The sequence below is a fragment of the Oryctolagus cuniculus genome, chromosome 4 (assembly GCF_964237555.1).
Source record: "Oryctolagus cuniculus chromosome 4, mOryCun1.1, whole genome shotgun sequence".
In the NCBI taxonomy this organism is placed as follows: domain Eukaryota; kingdom Metazoa; phylum Chordata; class Mammalia; order Lagomorpha; family Leporidae; genus Oryctolagus; species Oryctolagus cuniculus.
In genome coordinates, this window is record NC_091435.1 from 15,379,157 (window position 1) to 15,385,154 (window position 5,998).

The 5,998-nt window shown below is 38.6% G+C and overlaps 1 pseudogene; it reads left to right on the top strand.

Moving 5' to 3' along the window:
• The first annotated feature begins 2,410 nt into the window (after nt 1-2,410).
• LOC100341448 (small ribosomal subunit protein uS3-like) lies at nt 2,411-2,763 on the top strand (annotated as a pseudogene).
• Nucleotides 2,764-5,998: the final 3,235 nt, after the last annotated feature.

The window sequence follows — 5,998 nt, forward strand, 5'->3', positions numbered from 1 at the left end:
ATTAAACTCTCGAATTTAAGCGAAGCCATGTTGAGACAGTGTTCTTAGAGAAGAGCCCTGTAAAGGTACAGATGATTTTCTCACTGTGGCATATTCCATATCTCCCAGTGACATGACAGAAGGACAGAAAACGAACAGAAGGAGGCTTTGTTGCAGAATTAAGGTCTCTAGGCAGACAGAGTTCTTTGATTATATCCATATTCTTATTTCATATATGACTATGCTTGTTTATTGCAAATAATTCTAATTTTATGCCAAGTTTAAGTAAATAAATCCTAGGCAACAAGTTAATTTCCCGATAGGAAAAAAAATACCTGATTGACAGATAAAAGGCAGACCCTAAAGTCATTCTACCTTTAGCATTTGCTTTCATTTCTCCTAGAATCTCACATGATCTTCTACAGAGAAAAGAGAAAACCTTCAGGGCCAAGATAGCTTAAGAACAGCCATCCCTGTCCTGCAATTAAGTATGCTGTTTTGCTGGTCCATGGGCCCAAAGGGGAAAATATTTCATTTTAACAGGACAGCACAGGAAGAGACAGAAGAGGGTGTGCTCTTTATAGCATGTCAAAGAGAAACGTCTTTTCCCTGAAGTTTCTATGCAGTAGGCAAGCCGAAGCTGTTTATGCTGAAGTATAGAGAACATGCCCTGCCTATAGTATTAGACTTTGCACCCCAGAAGATTATCTGTTTAGTGTATTTCTAATATATTCAACATTTGAGCATACTGCAAAATACACAGGGAAAAAATGGACTAAAAAGATAGTATGTATTTTGCATGAATGTTTGAATACTGCTCCACAGTTTACTGTATACTGGATACTCTCCTGGGTTTATGAGGCATAAGACAATGTAAAAGACATCAATCTCTTCCCTCAAGCACTTTATTAAATGGAAGTGGAAATAAAATGAGTACATGGATAATTATACATAAGCAGGTACTATGACCATCACTACAAAAGACAGCATCACTACATAAGTTTGCCAAGGATCATGTTGATATAATTTAGGGAAAGGTTGCTATGTTGATAGGGAAAGACTGATAAATTATGAGATTTGACTTCCTTCTTGAAAGTAACCAAGGGGTGATAAGTCTCAATGAGTTTTCAGGGGTAGGCATTAGGCTCAGCCATTAGCACTCCAGTTGGGAAACCCACATTCTGTATCCGAGAACCTGGGTTGAAGTCTTAGATTTGCACTCAGTCCCAACTTCATGCTAATCCTTACCATGAGAGGCAGCAGTTTATGTTCAAGTAGCTGGGGCTCTGCCACACACTTGGGAGACCCAGATTGAGTTCCAGGCTCTTGCTTCAGACCTGGTCAAAGCCCAACTTAAGGGAATTTGAGGAAAGAACTAGCAAATAAAATATATTCTCTTGCAACTCTTCTTATCCTTTTTAAATAAATAAAAATATTTTAAAGACCTTTCAGAGCAAATAAGACCATCATTTATTCACTAATACACATGTGCACAAACTAAAATCAATGCTAGAAAGAGAATTTTTAAATTGGGTCAAATAACTTTCAGAAAACAATGAAACTCAAAATGTTCATCAATCTGATAGCCACAATCCAGTTGGGTAAATAGACTAAGTTGTCAATTAAAAATAAAATAAAATAAAATAAAAAGAACTGTCTTTTTTTTTTTTTTAATTTTTGACAGGCAGAGTGGACAGTGAGAGAGAGAGAGAGAGAAAGGTCTTCCTTTGCTGTTGGTTCACCCTCCAATGGCCGCCGCTGCAGCCGGCGCACCGCGCTGATCCGATGGCAGGAGCCAGGATCCAGGTGCTTTTTCCTGGTCTCCCATGGGGTGCAGGGCCCAAGCACCTGGGCCATCCTCCACTGCACTCCCTGGCCATAGCAGAGAGCTGGCCTGGAAGAGGGGCAACCGGGACAGAATCCGGCTCCCCAACCGGGACTAGAACCCGGTGTGCCGGCGCCGCAAGGTGGAGGATTAGCCTATTGAGCCACGGCGCCGGCTAAAAAAACTGTCTTTTAAAAAATAAAACCAACCTTTCCTTCAGGGGCAAGTGGGTGGATCAAGTTTCTAAGAAAAGGAAGTTTGGTGCTGATGCCATCTTCAAGGCTGAGCTGAGCAAGTATCTCACCCAGGAGCTGGCTGAAGATGGCTACTGTGGAGTTGAGGTCTGAATTCCACCAACCAGGACAAAAAAATCATTATTTTAGCCACGAGGACACAGAATATCCTTGGTGAGAAGGACTGGGCGAATCTGGGGATGGACTGCCATTGTTCAAAAGAAGTTTGGCTTCCCAGAGGGCAGCGTGGAAATTTAGGCTGAAAAAGTGGCCACGAGGGGTCTGTGTACTATTGCCCAGCCAGTCTCTGTGTTATAAACTCTTCGGAGGGTTCGCTCTACCTAGGGACTGCTATGCCGCGTTGCTGTTCATCATGGAGAGTGGAGCTAAGGGCTGCGAGGTAGTGGTGTCTGGGAAGCTGCGATGACAGAGGGCTAAGTCCATGAAGTTTGTGCACAGCCTGATGATCCACACTGGGGACCCTGTTCACTACTATGTTGACACCATGGTGCGCTATGTGCTGCACAGACAAGGTCTGCTGGGCAGCAAGGTGAAGATCATGCTGCCCTGGGACCCAAGTGGTAAGATTCACCCCAGGAAGCCCCTGCCTGACCATGTGAGCATTGTGGACCCAAGAATGAGATCCTGCCCACCAACCCCATCTCAGAGCAGAAGGGTGGGAAGCCAGAGCTGCCTGCCATGCCCCAGCCAGTCCCCACAGCATAACAGGGTCTCCGTGGCAGCTGTATGGACTCTGAATGTTACTTTGTAAAGATTCTTAATAAAATCTTATACAATGATAAAGAAAATAAATAAAACCAAATGAAAAGGAATTTAACTGATTAACCACAAGTCTGTTCCTATTATAGCATGAGACAGTTTCAGAGTTACAGATTCTTCAGTAGAAAGTTAAACTTGCCAGTGGAAATACTCAAAGTGCATAATTTAACATTTCTTTTGCACTGAGCAATGAGAATCTTTTTTTTTAGATTTATTTATTTATTCGAATGGCAGAGATACAGAGAGGGAGGGAGAGACAGATACACACACACACACACACACACACACATATATATATATATATATATAGAAAGAGAGAGAGAGAGAGAGAGAATCTTTATCTACTGCTTCACTCCCCACATGGCCACACAGCTGGGTCTGGCCAGGCTGAAGCTAGAAGCCTAGAGCTTCCTCCTGGTCTCCCACATGAGTAACAGGGGCCCAAGCACATGGGCCATCTCCTGTTGCCTTTTTCAGGCCATCAGCAGGGAACTAGATAGGAAGTAGAGCAGCTAGGGACACAAATCGGAGCCCACAATGGATGCGGCCCTACCCACCATGCTACAATGCTGGTCCCATAATGAGGAACTTACATTCATATTGTTTCTTTATTCTGTAGATATGTTAACTTTATAAAATAGGTCTGACATTCCAACAAATATTTTAACTTTTGTACACCTTATCTGATAACAAATGGACTAAGAATCTGTTGCTGATTAAAAATTTTGGATTAAAATTATAGCATGAAAGAATACCCACTCACTAACTATCATGTTATTTTTTAACTGCCTGTAAATATGCATCAGTCACCCATCTTTTTTCCATGGGTGTACACTTTAAAGTGAGTTTTTTAAAAAAAGAAATAAATAATGTGAATCATGAACTCAAATACATTTAATGCAATCTGAATATAAAATTTTTTAGGAACTTTGTTATTGCTTTTTTTTTCTTTTTTATGCATTTTGTTTTTAATCACAATTTGTTTCTATAGCATTTCTTTGTAACTGGACCTCATAGAGAATTTTGAAATATGTATTTTATTTTACATAGAAAGAATAACTTTCACTCTTAAGTGGCATTGGATTACACATATTACAATAAGTAGTTTGGAGGGGAAAATGGAGCTAACTCTGGTGAACAATACATAAGCAGAACAGTTGCTACATATCCCAGTGACTAGTGAGCAGTTTGCTGTCTAATCAGACTGCAGTATTATAGAAAACTCTTCTTCAGATCCTGTGTTCTATAAAGTAAAGTGGCATTTCACAATCAAAATTTTCTACTGTGTGTTGATGCTAAATGCTGATTCTCAGAGGAAATTATCTTCTCTAATTTCTTATTTTTCCAAAATGTATCAATCCAATGGAAGAATAGAGGTAGAAAATATTTCACTTGTTCCAAGACAATCATGAAACAATTCATAACAGTGATGGTATTTCAGTTTGTCCTGAAATGATTCATAACAGTTTCAGACAGAGATTGTGAGAAAAATGATATATGAAGGGAAGAACATTTACATTGGAAAAGTAACTAGATAAAATATAGGATACTCAGTTAAATCATTGTCTCAGAAAAACAACAAATAATATATTTTGGAATAAACACATCCAAGATATTGCATAAGACAATTATGCAACAAAACTAACAAAAATTATTTGTCATTCATGTGGAATTCAAAACCAACTGTATTTTCAAATTGACAGATTTTGTTTACTAAATCTGACAACACTGTTTGTGAGACATAATTAAATCTGAAGTGGTTTAGTTTCACTGGGAGATAAACATGGAATGGTAGGTAAGAATCTATATTTGAAAGGCCCTGTATATCAAGTGAGGGATTTTTAATACAACTAAAATATCAATGATATTGTTTCTCTGGTAGAAACAGAAGCAAAAGAATGAAGGGGCACACCCAGAAGAAAGGTATATTTCCAGTCCTTCAGGTTTTGGTTTGGAAACTTAGTAATTATTACCACCAACTTAACACCTGATGATCTTTATTTATTAAATGGTAGACATATGAATGCTTCAGACAACTCCAAAGTATGTATGAAATCAATCACTTGTCCTTTCAAGATCAGTGTCAGGCGCATTGATATACAGCATGCCTAGCCTTCCACTCTAGGCATTGATATCTAATTTGTAAATTAAATGCACTCCAAATGTACTTCCTTTCTTTCTAGTCATTTCACATTACTATCACCTACACTAATGAGCAGATGGGAAGATAAATAAAACAGAACAAGTCACTCCATTTCAGTAAACTTACTAACTTGTAATGCCAGACACCTTATTAGACTCAGGAAATTCAAGACTGAATAGGGAAGTCCCTGAATTAAAGGACTTAATTGTTCAGTGTGCGGCTCATAATTATCTCTTGGAAAAATAGTGAAAACGTTAATAATAAAGACTGTTAAGGTTTTCAAATAAATAAAGTTCAGGGTATTTCCTGGGGTGTTATATATCTCCTTGTTTAATCTAACTTTGATGAAAACAATGTTTTTCTTTCCTAATTAAATTGCAATTGAACCAAATAGTATAGAATTGACTTTTTAAGCAATATTTAAAAACCAGCATAAAATATGCTCTTAAGGTAAAGTATATATTTGAAAGGATACAGCACAGTTTTTAAAAATACATATTTTGGTCTGCCTAGTATATAGCACTTGAATAGGCACTATAAGTGATATATTTAATAATAGATCACATTACAAATTCTGGATAAGACAAAAGTGTGCAAAGGTGAGAAAGTAGGCAAATAATTTTAATGTTGAGGAAGTTGGAAATCGCTTGTTTTTTCAAGAATTCTGTGATAGGCACTGGTTCGAGTCCCGGCTGCTCCACTTCTGTTCTAGTTCCCTGTTAATGTGCCTGGGAAAGCAGTGGAGGATGGTCCAAGTCCTTGGGCCCCTACACTCAATTGGGAGACTCAGAAGAAGTATCTGGCTCCCCGTTTTGGATTGACCCAACTCCGGCCATTGCTGCCATTTGGGGAGTGAACCAGCGAATGGAAGCTCACTCTGTGTGTGTGTGTGTGTTTCAAATAAATAAAATAAATATTTTAAAGAAAGAATTCTTTGATAATTGTATGTTACAAAGGACACAAAACCTAGGCTTAAAACAGTACATACTTATTATGTCAGAGATTTCATGGGTGTGGAACCTGTGACTGACTCAGCTG